This window comes from Dipteris shenzhenensis, chromosome 4 (genome assembly GCF_047967505.1).
Source record: "Dipteris shenzhenensis isolate YYH24624 ecotype China chromosome 4, Dip_SZ_1.0, whole genome shotgun sequence".
NCBI lineage: Eukaryota > Viridiplantae > Streptophyta > Polypodiopsida > Gleicheniales > Dipteridaceae > Dipteris > Dipteris shenzhenensis.
The window spans coordinates 59,641,973-59,665,234 of NC_141599.1; the positions used below are offsets into that span (position 1 = coordinate 59,641,973).

The 23,262-nt window shown below is 42.1% G+C and overlaps 1 protein-coding gene across 2 annotated transcripts in view; it reads right to left on the bottom strand.

Annotated features, from left to right (window-relative positions):
- LOC147903130 (dynein regulatory complex subunit 4-like) overlaps positions 1-1,663 on the bottom strand; it is a 71,781-nt gene extending 70,118 nt beyond the window's left edge. The window contains exons 1-2 of one of the 2 annotated variants that reach the window (XM_087373303.1): positions 1,493-1,663; positions 1,328-1,415 (exon numbers count right to left, since the gene is read on the bottom strand). The gene's annotated coding sequence lies outside the window, so the exon portion shown is untranslated. Of the gene's footprint in view, positions 1-1,327 lie in introns of both variants that reach the window. The other variant, XM_087373304.1, reaches the window with a different exon arrangement.
- Positions 1,664-23,262: the final 21,599 nt, after the last annotated feature.

Here is a 23,262-nt window from a genome sequence, read left to right on the forward strand (position 1 = left end):
GCATTTACATTCTAGCCAACAACAGCTCTACCTCCTTGCTTAGAAAAATCCCATATACATACATTAACCCCCCACTCTCAAGTTCAACTTGTCTGCTGAGAAGCTTTCTACATGTGGAGCTTAGGTAAAATTATTTAGTCAGCAAACACAAGGGATCTCTCACAAAGGAGCCCTAGTCTCATCTAAGACTTTCTCATAGATATTGAGGCTTTTCTTAGAGGCTTAGGTGGTCGGAATAAGAGAAGCAAGATCTTCTGCGCCATTAGAAAGTGTGAGACATTGTTAGCATGCCCCTTCAGGTTCAAGGACTATTCTTTGAAGCTCTGGGCTTTATGGAATAGTTTGTATTCTTATCCCCTACCGATCCCACTTGATACATGACCTGATTTTACACTCTTTTTCAAAGTTTAAAACTACCTTCAATCTTCATTTCTCTTTATGTAAGACTTATTGAGCAAGTTGACCTCAATGTTTTCTCCACAGTTGGAAGGAAATGTCCATATGAGTTCGCTTTTCTGTGCGCTTTGTCCCATAGGCCCGCGAGCCCGTGGACGTTAATATATCTTTCTTTCTTTCTTTCTTTCTTTCTTTCTCCCTTTCTACATCTTCCTTATAACTAAAGTGGGTCCTCATTCTTTGAATGGCTGTGTATCACCAACCAATCTTATCATAAGCAGCCTAGTCTCAATTTTTGATTATTTGATCTCTCCTTTTTGGCAGATTTCCATTCATTGTTTTCATGATTGCTTTGATCGCTTTTACTTGCTCTTACTTTTTGTTAGTCATCCTCTCTCCTTGCTGTACATAGGACTTTCCTCCTCCTAGCTTTCCAACATAGTCCTCTCTCATCAGGCCACTTGGTCAATTTTCATCCGTTGCTTTCATGATTGCTTTCAATCAATTTGCTTCTGTTTTCTCTTGCTTTATGTTAGTCAGTCTGTAAATCTCATTGCTATGCATAGGATAAAAAGAAAACTGTAAGGATAGAAAGAAGCTTTCTTCTTGACCTGTGAAGACGTTGAGAAGAAGACGACTACCACCACGAACAACCACTAATACACCAAAAATAGGCTTCCGCTCAAATAACTAGCACAGAACGTAATACTTCTACATAGACAAGAAGAACAATACACACTTTCATTAGTGCTTTCTAAAAAAGAATACAAAGGCAAGCACATCCATCACAATCAAGGGATCTGGCAAGCCCACTAAGACCTCTTTCACAAAAAATGACATAAACCATAGCCCTTCAGTATCCTCTTAGATTAATGAAATTTATTCGAAATTGTTGAAACCATGGCATTTCAGGAAGATGAAGGTAACGTACTGTTTCAAAGAGATAATCGGGCTCCTTGTAATCTTTCAAAAAAATCTCTTTTGGAGCATCTTTCATCGCGACTCCTCTTCGACTGCACCTGTACAAGTCACCTTCCCTAGCTCTATCGCTGAGACCACATTATTACCGATCTTCATGCAATCACTTTTCAAATACCTCTCTTGCGAAACTGACTATCATCGATAGAGTGAAGGCTTCCAGCGATGATCCAGGCACACGATCCAAGTCCCTGCAAGAAAAAAGGGAAATTCTTTTGATCCAAAAAATAATCCGTTCCAATGACAGAGTTTGCCGCTCGATTAATCTTCTACTTCTAAAATCTATAACTTCCAGTGTGATGCATTTTTTTATTTTTGCTTATAGAATTGTCATGCCAAAAAAACAATTCGCTTTAAAATTTCGAAAATGCACGTAAGGTGCGAAGATAAAATATATTAGCCAATGACGTAAGCTACCTTAACCAAAGCTGACGTAACTTGATCAGCTAACATAACCCAACAAGGGGAAGGGAGGGCTAACAAGGAGGGAGACGGCATAGGGGAGGGACAATTGAGAGAGGCAATCAGATGGGAAGGGGAGAGGAGGGCTAAGGCAAGGAGAAGAGGAGAGAGAGAGAGAGGGAGAGGTGAGGAGAGGGACGGGGGAACAAATGTGAGGAGAGGGGCTAGGGCAGGGTTGAGGCAAGAAAAGAGGGGCAATGGCTGACGTGAGAAGAAGTGAAGGAGGAGCGCACATGAGGGCAGGAGGGACATGGGAGGGGGCTAAGTGGGAAGAGCAAGGGAATGGAGACTGGAATGGGAGGATGGGGAGGGAAGGGAATAGGGAATTGGCAATGGGAGGCCGTTTCACCCATTTCTTCTGATTATAGCGACCGGCATAGACTCTTGACCATAGAGGAGTAGGCAAATGATGTGGCAATCGAGGATTGGAGTGAATGGTGGGTAAGAGTGATGCGTGTCTACTTTGTATTGGTGGGCCGATTTTTGGACATGTGATGTGGCATCCGAGGACTAATGGGCATGTGTGGTGCCTAGGTGTCATAAAGTAGCCTTAAATGAGGCGATGAGTGATTTGGATAAAGTAGTTGGTCAGAGCGTAAGTAGCCGATGATTTCGTTTTTACCAATACATAAGTATGGTCAGGATGTGCGAGCGAAGCCAATGACGATGAGAGGGCAGGGGAGGAGAAGGGAAGGAAAAGGGGGGGAGGAGGTAGGGGGCACGAGAGAGAGAGAGAGAGAGAGAGAGAGAGAGAGAGAGAGAGAGAGAGAGAGAGAGAGAGAGAGAGAGAGAGAGGGGTGTAAGTGGCGAAAGGAATTTGATTAATTTTTTAGGGGGAAGAACTCACATTTATTTGATTGGGCGAATTTAGGTTAACATGAGTAATTTTTCAGGGGGAGGAATAATTAATTGATTTTTTGTTGATCAAAGTTGATTTCTACCATGACATTTTATTGTTATTCCATAGAGTATGGTTGTGAGGGGTCGTGCGTCTCTAGATTGGCCCTTGGAGCCCCGACCAAATTTGTCACATGGCTACTAGTCATGCTTAGGTTAATCCAACGTGGTGCATGGGCCAGATCTACATCGACCGATAAACTCCTTCGTCAAGGTAGTGGCTGGAAGTTTTATCATATGTCGCGGGTGCTTGGAGCGATCACTTTGTCCAAACTCTCTAATAAGAGTCGTCTCCCTGTGTAGAGATTTCATTAGCTTGTAGAGTTGGGTAGTCATCTGCTAGCAACTTTTTTTTTTGTTAAAAGAAATGTGCCGGCTTTTATTCATAAAACAAGGAAATTTTCAAAATTATGGCAAACTAACAAGGGCAAAAGTGCCCAAAGCCCACACCACTAAGGCAACTCATAGACCCAAATGATTATAATTGACATAAACTTGATTCAAACATGAACCTATGCAAGACCCTCTAGCCTCCCCGTATCAACAATGCAAGTGTTGGTTAAAGCCAACAGAGCATTATCACGGTAGCCTATCTAATTAAATACCGTGTCATTTCTAATGCTCCAAATTTCCATAAGAACTGCAGCATAAAGGTATTGCCAGTGGACCGCTAATGTAGACGGGAGACCTTCAAAATCACCAAGGATAAACTGTCTCCAATTGGTGCGAATGAAAAACCAAACCATAAACTAGTTTCCCTGATAGCCCTCGCAACTCTGCACCAAATCCTCTAGGGACTAAGCACACTCAGAATAGATGCATTGTATCTTCAAACCACTGTCCACACAACGAACAAAATGGGTTGTGCTTGACCATTTTCTCATCTGACCCCTTTAGGGGTAGACATCGATGCATGACCTTCCAGGCTAAGAAGCAGATCCCATTTGGGTCCCCTTCCAAATATTACTAATCTTGAGTTTCCTCCAACTTGTGCAAATTCCACTTGGCATTCAGTTTGTTTATCAGAGAATGGTCTGCAACCAGACTCCATAGATAGACCTCGTTGTAGTTCTTCTAAGACCTATCTCACTCTCCAGTCAGTCGAAGCAATATAGTTGGTAGGCTAGCCTTCACGAATGTTAGTCAGGACCTCTTGTGAAGCAACCCCTCTTTGCTATCAGCAGACAACGCAAAGTGACCCCTTGGCGCTCATACAAATCTCCAATTGGCTCTCCTGACATCCTAGAGAAACAACCAAGTTCTAACTCCCTTCCTTTACAAATATCTTGCGTTATCCAAGTTCACCTAGGCCAAAGCCTTCCCCTACATATTCACAAACCAACTCCACCATAATCCCTACCATCCCCTCTTAGGCGGGTCCTGCCCTTTCATGGCATCAATAGGCTACAAGACTTCCACAAATCTACCAATGCTGAGATCAGCAAAAACTTTTACTGGAAACCAAGAGCACAAATTGTCATACCAAGCCATATCTTTTCGAGACCCAACACCCCTCCCTTTGGCATTTTCCAAAGGCCAATTTTCAACATTGAACCCAAGGCACCGGACATAGCCTAGGCAACCACTTTGCCTGTCAGGGTAATGTTCCTTAAACCTACATCCGGTATTGTTGGGCCTCCCTTAGCCTTAGGATTTTTCATTACATCCCAAGGCACATAGTACCATTTATGCTTGTCCCAATCCATAGCTCAGATAAAGGCCTTTAGCAACTTCTCAATCTCTATCCAATGAAAATTTTAAACATCCACATAGTGGCCAAATAGGTTGCAATTGTAGATAGGACATGCTTCACTACCATGAATCTAGCATGCTAGCCCATCACAATACCATGCTACCAAATCTTTCCCAAAAACCACTCAAATTGTTGTCTCAAGGTAATTCCAACCTCTAACGATGCACCTAAATACCTGATCACCATGCCCCTAACCACCCACTTTAATGGTAAGGCATCTAACCACTAAGGCTGAGTACTCACATAAAAAATGTTTTGGGTCAACTGCATACTGAAACCGAGGTATCACAAAACTTTTGCAACACTAAAAAAAGGTTTTGAACACTCTCCTACGTCTCCTTTGTGATTGCCAACATGTCATCCATGAACAGCTATGAACAAAACCATGATCCCAAAGGGGGAAACACCCTTTGAACTGACCTTGCATTGACCTCTTTTTTTATCATGCTAATGAGTGCCACAGTGCACAAGGAAAAAGAGAGGGGCCAATGGACAACCTTGTTGGATTCAGATGTCAAGCCATCTGGACCAGGAGCTTTATCAAATTCAAGCATGTCTAGAGCCTCCCATAGCTCTCTATCCCTAAGTTTGCTCTACACCCTAGGCTGAACATCCCCGAAACTTTATCCACATTCCTTTTCCACTCAGGGGATACTTCCCCTGGATCTCCCACAATACATGAAAGTTATATTCTAAAAGCTTTGAGATATGTCAAAACACATTCACCACATTACCTTGCCCATCCTTGACACAATCAATAGCTTGAATCAAGTGTTTCTGCTTCACAGTTTGGGGGAAAAATTAGAAGAGCAGTGACCTAAAGAGAGCTAGAGAAGCCAACTCTACCAATGAACCTTCTCAGCCTAGCTGATCTCTTCCTCCTATGAGGCATCCTCAGTTTCTACCAAGAGCGTAGCAATGTACAAATCCTCCAAGTTTAACAACAAGAAATTCCTTAAAACAAACGTACAAAGCACCAGATAAGCATTAACTTGGAATCTCTCTTTCATGACCTTGACCTGCCACAATTTAGCCATGTATATTACCACCTAATCACTTTATTCCACTAAGCACCAATTATAAAACCCAAACTTTTGTATTCCAGGTATGGTCCACATTGTCATTGCAAAACCACATGTATTGCCTTCACAAGCCCGCTTGATTGCTTGGTTGCCCTTGCGAGGTGGACCACTCAATCATCCCCCAAAAGCATGGAGTTGGCACTCCTACTGATGTGTCCTTGATATTTTTCTTGCACTTCCCCTGTCATGCCTCTAGCCTACCTTGACATTGCACTCTGTTGCAAGGCCAAATCCTTCTAATTGCCCATACGGCATGTGATCTTCAATCTCCACCACCTTCTCTAGAGATGTATCGACCATCGTGGGCTTCGTTTCCACTTGTTCTGATGTGCTTTCAAAGTTGAGTTGTCCTCCTCCTTTCTTGCGAGGCTGGTTTGTTGCCACAAATTTTGGCCTATGAGTGGCATTTTCCTCCTCTATTGTCACCTTATTGATGCTTTTACACTTACGAGCCACTATTATGTTGTCACCCCTAAATTCAGGCTCTTGATGCATAGGAGTGCTGCTTATGAAGCCCTCCACCATCCTCGACATTGCTGCAAGGGTTGGGCTTTTCCCTTGCTGAGATCACCTCGCAAGGTTCTCTGCACTAGGGTCGGCACCATGGTACTTCCCTCCAATGAATGAGTGTCTCTTGGTTCTTTGCAACAATGCATTGGCCAGGTCACTCACACATGCATTTTACAGATTCAACATCCCCTTGAAGCCTTCAATGGCCAACCAACTTGCATGTATAGGCTCAACAAGATTTGTCGTGGGCATGTGCGATTTGTCCTCCATGTCCTATCAAGAATAAAGTATATTGAGTGGCTCGTTTGCAAAATTTGGTGGGAAAATAAAATTTTGTATTAGTGAATATCCAGATACTCACACCAACAAAGTGCTGTCGCCAACGCGGATATCGAACATGCTACCAACTCAGCCAAAACAATCCATCAAAGGGATGTTTGATTAAAAAACCTTCCCTGTGGCCCACCAAGTTCGGATGTACCTTTGCTGTGTGGTTGCATCTTCCTCTATCGATGCACACCTCCCCAATCGACACATGCGTTTGTGCTCATCTTGGAAGCTCCTATGCACGTATTGGGAGGTGTGTATTTGTATTCTTTGCTCCCAATGGAAAAGGCAAGACCTTTCCCAACCATGCATCATGTTCTCTGGTCCATTATATTGTTCATACTGCCCTCCCATTCGCGCTAGCCTCATCTGCCATGAAGCTTTTAAAGTCCATACTTCTCCATGACATCATTTAGCTTCAACCAAAAAAGGATCTAAGCCTCCGTGTCCTCCTCTTTCATCTCACACATGGCAATAGTCATCAACTCTTCGACACTGCATCATACAACTAAAGTTAGGCATAAGCATTATCCTTTCAGTGCTGGAGGGAATGTAGGAACACTAGCATTTGCCTTACCTTGGATCATATACGTGAGCAACCATGGTTGTCCACCCGCATATGCACTGCACATGGTCAAAACAGATCTAGCTATTTCTTAGATCTCCACCACTAGTGCAGCACATGCGGTTCACCAGATCTACCCTTGAAGCAGGTCCTGTTGTCGACATCTTGAAGATAAAGCATCTGCTTTCATCATTGATTGCTTGACGAGGGAAGAGGATCCCATGGAAAAATATATAAGCACATCTTTGCTTCAGCTTCAGGAGTCTAGACTCCATGACTTCATCACTTTCAATGCGATTACCACATACAATATGCTTGCAGGTTGTCCATTCGACTACATGTTAATTGTTGCTTCTAAGAATGCAAAGAAAACACATTTGAGTGTACTTGCCATTGGGTTGGCCTTGTATGGTTTACCTGTGCCTTTGGACAAGAGGCTTCAAGTCCTTAAGCATTTCCATCAACTCATTATCCATAAGGGAGACGCCTAGGTTGCGGATGAGGACACTCGAGACTTTTTTTTTTGGCGACTACCATTTGTAGGTGTCTGGGACCTGCTCCACTAAAGTCCTTCACCATCTTTTTGACCGTGCACCTAAGGTCTTTTACGTGGGCTTTATAGGTACCTCTTTGCACCTCATGATTGTGCATGCCCATGTGGAAAAAGAGTCTTGTCATTTTGGGCCCCGCCATCACATAGTACTCCACACATGCAGTGCGGTTCGACAATCCGCTAATTGACCTGTCGGAGCAAAGGGGGTTTGCACACTCTAGTTTGCCCACACACCTACTGCGAATGACGAACTTTGCCAAGAAATGTCATTGTTGTCGACATTGGCTTCGTCTAGCAATGGCCATCATACTTTTGCTCGATGCTGTCCATTGCACTCGTTCCATGCACTATGGGCGGTAGCTCGAACGCAATGTTCCTCTTGTACATTGTCGGAACTTCCATCATTTCTCCACTATGGTTGAATTGTGCAACAATTGACGAAGCAGTTGATGATGTCCCTGAGAAGACATGATGTACAACGACATGCTAATGGTTGGCTGCTTGAGGACCCTCTATTGCGGTTACTATTGTTGAGATATCGAGCTCCACTCATGATATGCTAGGGTGACCATTGTGCATTTATGTCACTGCCTTGTTAGCTGCAGATGCGGTTGGTACACCACCCATGAATAATAGCTGGATGACAGCTATCTTTATGTACTCTAGTTAGTGGCTCAGTTAGTATGCCACCTAGGTTAGTTGAGTTTGGTTTGAGACCCACATATAGGGTTCGCCTATTCCTTTTGTACTTAGAGAGAGTTCTTTTGGCTTACACAACTAAGAAGAGGAAACTGTTTTTAGCCTCCACCTTTGTGTGTATTCCCCCATTGTGTATGTGATAAAGTTGCAAGTGAGACTCCTTCCTTCTCTCCCACTCTCTTTACATGGTATCAGCAGAGCTCGGTTCGTGGTAAGGAGCTCAAGAAAGCAAACCAAGTTCACGGTGTCTTGGTAAGAGGATCAGTGTTGCTGTCCTTTTTTGAGTTTGGGAGCAAATCTCTGCAATTAGCACAACCGAAAAGTGCAAGAGTGCACTGTCTCAAATTGGGACGCCCTTCGCGGGTGCGGCAAGAGGGCAGTATATGTTGCGGGAGATGGTAGAGGCCATTTTGGGGCCCGTTTTGGTGGCAGAAGTTTTCCGCATGCACTCAGGAAAGTGCCTTGTTTTTGTTGTGCGACCACTGTTCCGCAAGTCGGTGAAAAGTTACCACAGAAATTGCATCGTATGCCTATGCACATAGATATTGGGAGTGACAGAATTATTCTTATTGCCTGTTGATGCATAATCGTCACCGAAAAGTGACTGTGTGGTCAAATACCACTTTTGTTAGTTTTGCAGATTTGCCCTTGTGAGACAGTTGTTTTTTGCAGTGACAGAATATTTTTGCAGTGTTCTATAATGGTGTTTGATGCTCTTTCACAGATTGTCACTGAAAAGCATGACAAGAACAACTTCCAAGTATGGAAGTTTAAAATGACGAATTTCCTTAAGGGAAAAGGCTATTGGGAGTTCATTACTGGAGTTGAACAAGAACCAGTTATTCCTAATGTTCCCAATCAACAGGAGTTGCAGGCATTTAAAGGCTGGCATGAGAGAGCCAGAAAAGTTATGTACTAGCTGTCTATCAGTATTTCAGATTCTATAATTGTGCATATTTAGGATGCAAGCATGCCGAAGGAGGCCTGGGATACTTTGACAAAAATGTATAGCATAAATACACAAGCTAGGAAAATGCAGCTCAAGCAAGAGTTGCATAATGTGCAAAGAGAAAATATGAGCATCAATGACTACTACATGAAGGTGAAGAAGATTGCAGATGCACTTGCTTCCATTGGGTCGCCAGTGGAAGATGCTGATTTAGTTTCTGTGACCTTGAATGGTCTAGGAAAGGATTATGCACAATTTCGAACATCCATTGCTGTCCGTGAAAAATTTCCTGATTTTGAGGAGTTGATTGCTCTTCTAATTTTTGAAGAGCAGAGAAATGGTGGTGCATCTTCTTTAGGAGGAACTTCAAAAGAAACTGTCTTCTACTCAAATGCTGGAAGAGGTAGAGGTAGAGGTAGAGCAGGCCGATCTGGAGGCCATGGCAGAAATCAAAATATGCAGTAAATTCAAGAAAACTAGTCCTATGGAGGAGGACGTGGTAACTTTAGAGGAAGGGGGATCCAAAGAGGTCGTGGTGGATGACAGAGAGGCCAAAATGCAAGCAACAATGTTGAATGCTACTACTGTGGTAAAATGGGTCATATGGTTAAAGACTACTATAAACAACAGAATGACATCATGACTGGGAAATTGCAGCAAGGCAATTATGCATCCTCTAGTAGATAGGGTGATGATAGAAATGAGAATTTGTTTATGGTGGTGCAGCACATGACCAATTCTGTGGAGAAGAAAGCAATGATGTGTGGTATGTTGACTCAGGTGCATCAAACCACATGACTGGTCATGCAGAATGGATATGCAAGATGCAAGGAAAATGGAAAGACCAGGATTCGTGGAGACTGGTGATGATACTACACATCCTATTATGTAGATTGGTAAAAATCCTTTGTCTATGCAGGATGGGAAAAAGAAATACCTGTCTAATGTATTTCATGTCCCGAATATCACCAAGAACCTGGTTTCTGTTGATCAAATGGTTGAGCAGGGCTTGCAAGTCAGATTTAATCCTCATGGATGCTTTGTTGAGGATATGAAAAATAAGGGTCGCTTGATAGCAAAAGGGAAGAAGAAGGGCAGGATGTTTACGTTGAATGCGGACATGCTTGAATTGAGTGCAACTATGTTTGCACATGGGACCGGTGTAGTTGCAGATATTGATATTTGGCATAAACGCATAGGTCATGTTAATGTACAACGACTTAAATTAATGCAGGCCCAAAATATTGTTGCAGGATTGCCTAAGTTCAAGATTGCAAAAATGCATAAGGTATGTGAAGGCTGTCAATTTGGAAAATAGGCAAGGAAACCATTTCCTAGAATGTTCGAGTGAGTAAGAGGCCATTGGAATTAATCCACTATGATGTGTGTGTTGGGATATCTCAAGGTGTATGCCTCAGGCACACCTTATGTTTCTATGTGTGAGTGCTAGAGGCACAGTTAGGTGCCCACAAGCACAGTTAGGTGGTGGAAGAGCCACATAGGATGATTGAGAGAATCTAGGAGCAGATTGAGGAGATGATTGTGGAGCTCTGAAGTCATCAGTGATGTCAGTGAGCATGTATGAGGTGCCTACTTAAGGACCTCACTCTTCTTCATTCTACAAGCAAGTAATGCAAGTATTCTGAGTTTGTGTCCACTCTTTCCTTTCCTTTCAGTTTACCAACATGGTATCAGAGCCCTTTGATCCCCCTTGAGCCCATTTCTGCCACATCATCATCTTCTTCTTCACCATCTCTCCCTCTTTTTCCCAAAGTTTGCTTAAGCTTGTTCTCCTCCGGTTCTCAGCCATTTCCCACGTCCTTCCTGCTGGAGATCCACCTTGAAGGGACGAACTTCTGGCTGAGAGGAATTGAAGAAAGCCACGCCCGTTTCGTCGCCATTACACGATTTTCGTCGATTCTTCCTTCTGCGTTTTCTCTCAGCACACCTTATCTTCCTCTAATTCCTTTCAGGGGTAGATTCTCCATGCTTTGGGCTATCTTGTGCTGAAATCTGAGCAGCAATGGTTGCTTATTCAAGCTGAAAACAGAGAAAAACCAGTCGACTTTAAATAGGCAAGCTATGGAGCTCTGACGCGTTTTTGCGCCTCTTCTTCCCAAAGGATCTTCTGTGGTATAACAGCTCTCTTTTGCCTTAAAAACCTCCTTTTCCTTTGCTTTGAAGAGTGAGCTACAAGCCCTCCAAGTTCAGCCTTTTGGTTTTGACAGTTTTGGACAAGTTTTTGAAGATGATGCTACATAAAATGCTACTCTAGCATTTCTGAGTTTTTGAAGTTTTCAATAGCATCAGTACAAGTGTGGCTTCAGTTTTTCTTTGAATTACTAGACCTGGTTTTGATTGGAAAGTTCTCATTTTAAGCCACCTCTGTGAAGCATGTAAGAAGAAGCATCATTGTTTGAATATTGGTCACTAGTCTTTGCTACATCAAGTGCTCATATTTTGGAAGTCTTTCAGTTATTTTTTGCCTTGTAAGAGAGATAGACACTGCCCAATATCTGGGTTAGACCCTCTCATGGCTACCCTATTGAATCTAGAAAAGTTCAATGGAAAGGGCTTCCACACATGGCAGATGAAGGTGAAATTTGCATTGATGAGGGAGAACTTATGGGGACTTGTCAAACCTACTCCTACCGCTTCTTCTACGGCCTCCAATGCTGGAGAATCCTCAACTCCGACACAACCGGCAAGGGATCCAGCTAGAGAAGAAAAAGCATATGGTATCATTGCTCTTGCTTTAGGAGATGATTATATACACCATATCTCTGACTTGGAGTCTCCTTCGGAAGCTTGGCAGAAGTTGACATGATTTTTAGTGCTAGCTCTCACATCTCTAAACTATCACTTAAAATCTCTTTCTTTGAATTGAAGATGGCTAGTGGTACTACTTTAGCAGCTCATGTCAACTATATGCGGAGTCTTATGACTCAATTAGCCTCTATTAACTCTCCTATTTCTCTAGATGATGCTATGGCAGTGTTACTTAAGAGTATGCCTGAAGATTATGATCACATAGTTACCGCTTTGAAAAATCTTCCTAATCCTAATCTTGAAGGTATTATCTCTGCTCTCCAAGAAGAAGAAAGGCATATGGAGCTCAGGAAAGGCAATGACACTGCTTATGCTGTAAAAGTCCAGAAGGGCAAGTATACTCCTTGCAATCACTGTGGAAAGACAAATCACCTTTCAAAGGACTGCTTCAAAATTAATCCATGCAGCACTGTGGCAAGAACAACCATAATGAGAAGTTTTGCAGAGGCAAAGCAAAGAAAGAAAATGCAAATCTACTTTCAGTTGATGAGCCTCCACAAGATGAGGCATCCCATGAAGATTATGCATTTTAAAAACATCTCTATGTATGCTCCAGATCTCTCTTTTTATGTCAAGGTACTCAGCCTGGATAGTCCTCCAAAATGAAGGAAATAAATTATTGTGGTTTGTAAACACCTCTGGTCACCTTATGATGTAGGCCATGTGTATGTTTTGCTCCATGGTACCTCCTGCTGCAGACATTGTGTGCATGTACATGCAGGGGAGATAACCATTGGAAGGTCTTTTTGTATCCCTTTTTGTTTACCTTACACCCAAGGGAACCCTTGCTAGCATGAGAACCTAGCCATAGATTAATCCTTGACCACCATGAGATGGCATGAGAAACTATGAGACTAGATGTATCCTTGACATAGCCTGAGGCATTCCCTTGAGGGGGGGTTTGTTGGGATATCTCAAGGTGTATGCCTCAGGCACACCTTATGTTTCTATGTGTGAGTGCTAGAGGCACAGTTAGGTGCCCACAAGCACAGTTAGGTGGTGGAAGAGCCACATAGGATGATTGAGAGAATCTAGGAGCAGATTGAGGAGATGATTGTGGAGCTCTGAAGTCATCAGTGATGTCAGTGAGCATGTATGAGGTGCCTACTTAAGGACCTCACTCTTCTTCATTCTACAAGCAAGTAATGCAAGTATTTTGAGTTTGTGTCCACTCTTTCCTTTCCTTTCCTTTCAGTTTACCAACAGTGTGGACTACTAAAGCTGCATCTATTGGAGGCTGTCATTATTTTGCCACTTTTATTGATGACTACAGCAAAAAAGTTTGGTTGTATTTTATGAAAAAGAAAAGTGAAGTGTTTGGGCATTTCAAAGCTTTTAAAGCTATGGTTGAAAAACAAACAGGCTTGCAAATAAAATGCCTAAGGTCAAATGGAGGGGGAGAGTACCTCTCAAATGAGTTTGCAAGGTTCCTGCAGGAGCATGGCATAAAGCAACAATATTCATGCGGTCATACCCCACATCAAAATGGACTTGTAGAAAGGAAAAACATGCATATTGGAGAGGTATCTCGTGCCATGCTCAATGAAAAAGACCTACCAGATTATTATTGGGCTAAAGCAGTTGCTTCAGCAGTCTACATAATGAATGGGACTCCCACTGCAGCAATACATGGCATGATGCCAGAGGAGAGGTATACTGGTAGGAAACCAGATATTTCTCATTTGAAAGTTTTTGGTTGCATTTCCTATGTTCATGTGCCAGATGAGTTGAGATCCGAAAGCTGAGAAGTGCATCTTTATTGGTTATTCTCTGCAGCAAAAAGGGTATAGATGCTATAACCCTTCTACTCGTAAGTTTACAATGAGCCTCTATGTTTTTTATGAGATGAGCAGCTGGTATAAACTAGTAAATGTGATTGACGATGTAGATGCACAAAATGGTAATCTACACAGAATTCATAGTAGCAATCACAAAATATTAGTGGACCTATAGTGTCCTCTAGCAATGGTTCACACACTTCGCCATGGATAGGTAGATTGAGATCGGTATGCAAGTATCACGAAAAGGAAAAGAGAAAGTACATCAGCCCATGGTTGATGTGAACGTAGGTCACTCTTATGTGGATGGTGAATCCAGTGGCACAGAACGGAGCCTTGATGATGAGTTAGGTATTCCTTTTATTGTTACACCTAAAGTAAGGACAACAAGGGATGTTTTCAGAGCACCTGGTAGTGAGCCTATTTTGCACAGGTCTACCAGAGTTAACTATCTTGTGGATAGGCTGAAATATGATGGATTTATAGCCATTCACTATGCCTATATGGTCAAAGGGATACATGAACCAGAACCCACTTCTTTTGAGCAAGCCATGGGAAAAGAAAAATGGGGGAAAGAGATGGGATGCCTTGGAAGCAAATGCTACATGGGAATTGGTGCCTTTGCCTAAAGACAAGAATGCAATTGGCTGCAAGTGGGTTTATAAGGTGAAGCACAATGTAGATGGTTCGGTAAATAGATACAAGGCAAGATTAGTTGTCAAGGGGTATGCACAGACATATGGCATTGATTATGAAGAAACATTCAGTCCGGTTGCAAGAATGGCAACCGTAAGAATAGTCATTGCTATGGCCACATCAAAGGGATGGTCTTTACATCAGATGGATGTAAAGAATGCCTTCTTGCATGGCAGCCACCAGGTTATGTTCATGCTATTCATCCAGAGTTTGTTTGCACGTTAAAGAAAGCCTTATATGGCTTGAAGCAAGCACCCAGAGCATGGTCTGACAAGATAGGATAGCATCTTGTCACTATTGGCTTTCAGATTTCCAAGGCAGATTTCTCACTTTATGTGAGAAAAACAGAGAAAGGTATTATGCTGCTTGTCATTTATGTTGATGATTTGATCATCACAGGTGATAGTGATGAAGATATCCTTCATGTGAAAATGCTATTCAAGCAGAAGTTTGAGATGAAGGATTTGGGAGGGCTGCGTTACTTCTTGGGCATTGAGGTGATTAGATCCACAAGTGGGATATGGCTCTTGCAGAGGTAGAATGGATTGGACATGCTATCCAAATATGGGATGACAGGCTGTAAGCCTATTTCAATTCCTTTGGAGCAGAATGTGAGGTTGAGCGCAGATGCAAGTGAGCTTTTGGAAGACCCTACTATGTACAGCCGCATAGTAGGAAGTTTGATTTATATGACTATTACCAGGCCATATTTGAGCTATGCTGTTGGGTTGGTAAGTCAGTTTATGAAGGCTCCAAGGAAATCGCATTTGGATGCGGCTAGATGCATACTGAGGTATGTGAAGTCCACATTGCAGTATGGACTATTTTATGAGACTGGGGTTCACATACAGTTGCATGGATACACTGATGCTGATTGGGCTGGTAGTATTTTTGATAGATGATCTATCAGTGGATATGTGTTCTCTTTTGGGAGTGCTGCAGTCACTTGGAGCAGCAAGAAACAGCCTACAATTGCCTTGTCAAGCACAGAGGCTGAGTACAGGGATGCAGCAATGGCTGCATGTGAGGTAGCTTGATTGCGTAAGCTACTTTATGATATGCATCAGTCTACAGATGGGCCAGTTGTCATTTATTGTGATAACATGAGGAGTATACACTTGGCAAATAACCCAGTCTATCATGCTAGAACAAAGCACATTGAGGTGCATTATCACTATGTGCAGGAGAAGGTTCTAGTAGGTTTTATTGATCTAGTTTATGTTAGTAGAGAGGATCAGGTAGCTGACATATTCACAAAGGCATTGGGTGCAGAGAAGCTGCGCAAGTTCAGAGACCTACTTGGTGTGCAGGAATTGGGATTGAGCTCAAGGGGGAGTGTTGAGATATCGAGCTCCACTCATGATATGCCAGGGTGATCGTTGTGCATTTATGTCACTGACTTGTTAGTTGCATATGCGGTTGGTACACCGCCCATGAATAATAGCTGGATGACAGCTATCTTTATGTACTCTAGTTAGTGGCTCACTTAGTATGCCACCTAGGTTAGCTGAGTTTGATTTGAGACCCACATATAGGGTTCACCTATTCCTTTTATACTTAGAGAGAGTTCTTTTGGCTTACACATCTAAGAAGAGGAAAACTGTTTTCAGCCTCCACCTTTGTGTGTATTCCCCCATTGTGTATGTGAGAAAGCTACAAGTGAGACTCCTTCCTTCTCTCCCACTCTCTTTACAACTATATCATCATCATCATTTATCACAATACCGTGCCATTATCCATGGCCCCCTAATGGTTGTTCTTGAACTCCTCGAGCTTAGGCTGCCTAGGCTAGCAATGAGATCTATAGTGGGTGTAACTTGTACAATGGTTTCCTTCCCTCGTGCTCGAAATGATGGGTCCAACTCGCATGGTTTCTGCCTCAAATTGGTTGGGGGCTTTGGGTGAGATCTATTATGAGTGGAGCGTAGGCAGGTGCTCTCTTTCCTCTCTCTAGCACATAGTCATGCAACAACTCCATGTTCACCATGTACAACAGCCCCAATCTGCTCACCTGAATGGCTTCCACTTGCGTACTCTATAGGCAGCCATTTGCATGTGTGATGGCCATGACACATATGCCCTTTCCTATCACGGTGCCATCCTCACTTAGCACAATGGTTCTGCCATTTGCATATTGTATCATTGGCTCCGAGAACACTTTGTTGAGGTTGCTAAGACCTTGCACCAGTTGGGCCAACCATTTGAAGAGAGAGAGAGAGAGAGAGAGAGAGAGAGAGAGGAGTTCACACACACACACACACACACACACACACAGAGGTGTGTAATAGGGGGAAGAGAGAGACAGAGAAAGGGTAAGGGTATGGAGGAGGAGTTGAGAGAGAACGAGAGCTTGAGAGAGATGTGGGGGGGGAGGTGGTCTTTATATAGTTGATGTCTACACAAATAGCATTTAATGAGTATTTAATGCAAGAAAGGTGTAAGGGTGAAGATGCCATTTTTTGTACTTTTTTTGTTGTCAAATGTTAAAAAAAACAGCTAGAACCCTCACCTCCACCCCAAAAAACAAAAAAAAATTTTAAACCCCCAAAAAATGAGCATCTTGGCTCTTGGCATAGCAATCGTAATTATGCAACAATTAGAAAGTGTAGGTGATTTGTGCAAAAGGCAAGCAAGCCCTTAGAAAAACATGAAAACCAGTAAAAATTATATAGAATTTTTGCCAAACAGTAAAATAGCCATAACCTTTTCGTAGCAACTCTAATTTCCAATCTTTTTATGGAAATTCAAGAGCACAACTAGATCTACACAAAGATTTCTAAAAGCAATCTTTTTGGGAGCAACCAGGGCCAAATTTGGAGTGGAAGGCCCTAAAAAAGGACAACAAAGCAAGGTGGTAAAAAATTTAGTGCAAATTTTTTTATTTTTGGGAATTTTCTTGGTTTCTTTTGAAAATTTCTTCTTGGGAAAAAAAATCCCTTAAAAAATAGAAAAGTTTGCGCCCACAGAATGGCACTGGCGCCTCCTATGGGCACCAACTTTGCTCTTTTTGGGGGGATTTTTTATTTTTTATTTTTTAATAGATTTTTTTTGGGGGGTTCAAAAATTCCCAAAAAGGAGTGAAGTTGGCGCATAGAAGAGGGCATTGGTGCCCTCCTCTGAGCACCAACTTTGCCCTTTTTTGGGAGATTTCAAAAAAATATTATGCCCTCCTCTAGGCGCCAAACATGGACCCTTTTTAATTTTTTTTTCAAAAAATTTAAGAAAAAAACAAGCTTTTGGTGGGAAAAGCTACCCCCCCCATGATACTTTATTTGTGAGTGAGCTATCAAGGTACCCCTCCCTCCCTCCCTCCCCCCCCCCCTCTCTCTCTCTCTCTCTCTCTCTCTCTCTCACACTCACACACACACACACACACGCTCACACGTACATGCACATGCACACACACACACACACACACACCCATCTCTCTCTCTCTCTCTCTCTCTCTCTCTCTCTCTCTCTCTCTCTCTCTCTTTGTGCCTCAAAAGGCCTGTATCTTTCTCCTCCTACCTTTCCCTTTTTTGTCTTGTAATGAGGGTTTTTGTGCCATGAATGCAGGTCTTGAAACCTTAACTTTGTACTGTATCCTCAATCCACATCCTAGCAATAATGGCATCACTCATATTCAAGTGAGATGACATCTTCATCTTGTATGATGACAAACACAATCCCGCGGCTTAGGCGCCCATCCGTCAAACACATGAGTCGGAAGGCATTTGATCCACGATGTTGGTGTCATCATTTCAAGAGCATGTATGAGAAGGCCCCATTCAAAGGAATAAACAAGGATGGGGCTAAAGTGGACCTCAAAGAGAATGCATTACTTGTGTGGCCCGTTGGACAAGCTCTTCTATCATGTCCTTCCTTTGCATCAGCTTAGAGTGAGCTTTGTTGGATTCCTGAACCCATTTTACCAATTTTTTCGAACAGAGACTTGATGATATAGCCTAGCCCGATGATCAGGACATGTCTTCGACAGTGGGTACAACTTTTGCATGAGGAAGACTGCATGGTCCCACGGGTGCTACTTCAACGCAAGGGGGAGGTAGATGAAGAAGAGCAATTTGTCTCGATCCCTTGGACATGCTAGGGAAGGAGACCCATCCTCAAAACTCCACGGGGCCTTGGCGACATCTGCTAGGGCTAGCATCGGCACTTCTAAGCGAGATTCCAAAGGAAAGAGGAAACTTGTGATGCAAGAGAATTCAGTCAAAGAAGAGGAGGAGGACAAAAATGAGGATAGTTCCTTTGGCGAGCGTAGTGAAACTATGAGCACACCCTTTTCCCAGGGGCATTGCGGCAAAGGCAGAGGTCGACATGCATCAAAGCAACTGCCTAGATAGGAGTTCGAGGATGGTGACAAGAGGGTGTGCTTGGAGAGATGGCACTGAGCACGTCTTGTGTTAAGACAATCATGCGGGAGTGCATCGAGGATCAGGTACAATCATTCACTATGAGTAGTTCGGTCTTTTAAAGGTCTATAATTTCAAGGCACAGAGAGAATAAATGTTTGGGCTAAATAAAAAAATCTCCTTTATAAGTGGAAAAATATATCCCTCTGCTCTCGATCCCCTTGTGTCGATTGCTCCCAATGCCCACTTTCTGCCAGATCACATCTTAGACCCAAGAGAAGAGACTTGTCAATGTACAAATTCATTTTTATAGATACTTTTGGACTAGTTTTTGAATAAAATTTAAGAAAAAACCCACTCTTCCAAGCACAGATAAAAACATAAAAACAAGCAAATTTTAGAGATTTTAAAAGGAGATGAAATCAAAATTATAAAATTTAACGTGGCACAAATAAGTTACACCAAAAGATAAGATTCAGTAGCAGCAGTTGTTAACTCTCTTAATAAATATAATGGTGTTAACAAGCACCTTCAAAAGTTACAGTAAGCAAACTGCCATACTATTTATAATGGTGTTAACAAACACCTTCAAAAATTACAATATTAAGCAAACTATTACAATATTAAATGTTTGATGAGAAGAACATAATAATTGTTCGTAATCTTTCACTTCCAAGTATCGATTCTGCTTGACTCACTTAAAGTAGAGAATTCCCAATGCTCCACAAACTTTATTCCAAACCGTTCATTTCACACTATTGGTTAAAGTGTCATTTGGACCGTTCACCCATACTCATATGTGTAAACACACTACAATGCTCACCCATATCGTAATAGCGAACACACCTTTCTCTCATTCTTGCTCTATTTATTTTCTTCACTCCTCACCCTCAACATTGTGTTACTAAACTTGTATTCTTCCATCCTAGTCCTTCCAAAAACACTCTCTTCTTTCTTCCATCCTCATCCTTCTGCGAACTTGTATTCTTCCATCCTAGTCCTTCCACAAACACTCTCTTCTTTCTTCCATCCTAGTCCTTTTGCAAGCATTTTCTTCTTCCATCTCTCTTTCTTTATCATCTCCCCACCCATAGATGTCCTTGGCATCGTTGGACGTGGAGTCCGAAATTAATTGTCCCAAAGAATGGATTGCTGACCAAGGAGCAAGGAGAGAGGCAAGAATTCGACAAGGCTCTCCATTGACACGGATGGAGAGAGAGGAATTTGATGCATAGAGGCATGTAGAGAGGGAGGAGACCCTGAAGATAGCAAAGAGTGATAGACTTTTACGAAATATTATAAAAGCATGACAAGATTTGTTAGACTTCTTAAGTAACCATTGTTATTGTAACACTTGGTATGGAGATTTGATGTGGATGTTGAAAGAACAATAAGGGCATCACAAAGAAATTATCAAGAAACAATCTGTGACTACTTGAATTTCTTCCTTCATTGTAATTATGTTGAGGATACAAACGTGGAGTCAGTGGAAGATTGGGTTGTTGCTTGAGAAGATAAGAGAGACTAATGATGAGATCTTCTAGTGTGGTTTCGGCCTGTGTGGCTTGTAATAGTTGATAATCTTATTTCGTATTCTTTGCAATAAGCCTGGTAGGGCTGAGCACATCATATTAGAATTGCTAATATAGTTTTGTTTTTAGTCACAAATTCTCATCAACTATGGCTCTTTACCAAGTTGAGCAGATCACATTAGAATTGCTAATACGGTTTGTTTTTGAGTTGAAAATTCTCATCAAGTGTGGCTCTTATGATTCTATAATGTTATAAACTTTGACCCTATAGCACATGCAAGACATACTTTTGTTATCTGATTGAAAACTTCATCACTGCAGAAAAGTATACTTGTCTAGCCTTGATAAACTGTCCCTTACTGTCTTAAAGCTTGTCATCACCTTTGTCGTTTCTTGCTTTCCCCTTGGTATAATTGCACTCAAGCATGCGCAAAAGTCAACAAGATTTTCCCTTGATTTTTCGCTTGTGCTTTAGTAGCAATTCTTTTAAGAGTGGTCACAAGAGCATTAAAAGTTCTCCATATGGTCCTAGCTTTGACCAACATATATGAAGTGGAAGTGATCTTTCATAGTGCATGAATGTCATGATTAATTCTTTCCAACTCAATCAAATATTTTTTCTCATTTTTGAAGATACAAATGCTTGCAGAAAAGTAGTGGAATTGAGGCACATTCACGAAGGTATCATAAGTAATTTCTCCTTTATTGTATGTCTCTCTAGAATGTTCATTACAAGCATAAGCATAGTGCTGACTGTCTATGGGCTCAAAAATGCAGTGAGCTAAGAAATTTCTCCTGGCATCCCTTATATGTCATTCTAGATCATCCATTGAACGTTATCCATCCTGAAGTGAGGGAGCTTGTTTTCCAAGGAACTTAGTGAATTTCATCTCAAATTCTTGAGGTTGCTCGAGAGGGATGGATTGACTAGAATCTCCTTTGATTCGCTAATATGCCCTTGGATGGATTATCACATTTGAAAAAATTGGTTTTTTTCCATTAATCAAAGCCTCAAAAATCTTTTTAAGCATAGGCTTTATGTAAGGTCTTGCTATTGGTGAAGATGCTAGCTTTCACCCCACCGATGAAGCATGTACAACATAAGTCTTTTGGCCCCATATGTATCTTTGATCGTCATCTGTCAATGTCTCATTCAAGCGAAGATTTAGGTTCTTCATTATGACAACATTTTTGCTTTTGAATCTAAGACCCTCCGCGTCCTCTACATGTTCTTTCTCTTCTCTTTGCCCTTTCTTTGTAGATGAACAACCTCTTTTTCAAGTACTTGTAGCTAGCTTGGAAGTGTAGCTCATGAAGTACTCGCCTTTTACATTTGATGTCGGGGTTTATTTTTTAGGGGCTCTATCTGAATCGCTCTAGATCGCCCTAGTTCTTCTTCTATTTCCTCCACTTCAATTGTACTTAAGGGATGCTCTTGTTCTGTTATCCCATCAATTTTGTGCGTTACACCATCTAAGTGAGTAATACCATGAGGGAGAGATGCATGTGCATGTCTCATCTCATCTGATGCATGTCATCTCTCAACTAATGTAATTCCTGTGTCATTTGTAGATCCCTTGTAACCATCCATGTGTACAAGACCCTCATCCAACACTACATGTTCTATCTCATCCACTCCAGTTCCTCTCTCATTTGTATGACCCTAAACCAAGTCTACATGGTGTGTCTCATCTATTCCTTTCTCATGTCTGGATTCGTTAGGGGAATTTTGAACTCAAAAAGGGCCTCTAGGATTAGTCCCTTAAGATTTATGATTAGCAAACCAGCCAATGGGAAGGCTTGGGCATTAAAAGAATGGAGGATTCCATATTGGCCTCTCATTGGTGGAGAGTCCTCCTTGGTCCCCACTAGGCTTCCACTTGCCTCTCTCTTGCCCCCACCACCTCTTGAGGCATTTACTCCCCCCCTTTACTTTTGGATGGTCCCCATACCCTCCTAGGCTCTCTTGGTAGGCCCCCAAATTCATGACATTTTTTTCCCTCCAAAAGATAAAAAATTTCTAAAAGTGTCCCTAGCACCCCAAACTCCTCCCAGAAGTGTCCCCAAACTATCCCCATTGACTCCCCACCTTTCTCTGAGCCTCTTCCTCCTCTCTACCTCCTCTCAGCCTCCTCCCAACCTCTTCCTCCTCTCAACCTGCTCTCAGCCTCCTCCTCTCAACCTCTTCCTCCTCCCAACCTCTTTATCTTTGCTTGCTCCCATTCTTTCTACAATGGTGAAGCACTCCCCTTCCCCTAGGCCAAAGCTATGAATTCAATTTTGTGTGGGTTACATTTTAAAGGATAATAGTGATATTTGGATCCCTCAAGAGTTTAGGTTAATGTCCTAGGTCACAATGCAACCATCTGCAATAGGTCCATTTAAGGTTTCTAGAAAGGATAGAGTAAAGAAAGAGAAGCATTGGAAGGGTTACATTGTTGGGGCGAGGGGAGGCAGGAGTGGAATATGATGGCAAATTATTTAGGCCAATATATTACATTGTCCAATATTTTATTACCTAAATTGTAGTTGGACCTTTAAGGTATTAAAGAGTCTAAAGTCAACTATATAAAGGGCCATTAGGTATGACATAGCCTTTGTTGTCCTCACCTCCTAGATAGTATGCTCTTGCCATCTTCCACAAACCTCCAATGGCCACACCCTACGAGGCATACCATGACTTTGCCGCTTCTACTCATCATTCAAGTAGAGAGGCAGAGTTGTATGACATTTTTGATTGTCAAATAGATGTCATCGGCACAGTCCACAAGCATCTAGATCTCTTTAGAGATGTGGTAGATTATGTGAGAGAGAAAATCAAGCCTTACCTGATTCAGCTAGACATAGATAGAGTACACTGGGTTCCTGTGACTCTTCTCATTGACTGTTGCTAAGCTAATAGCA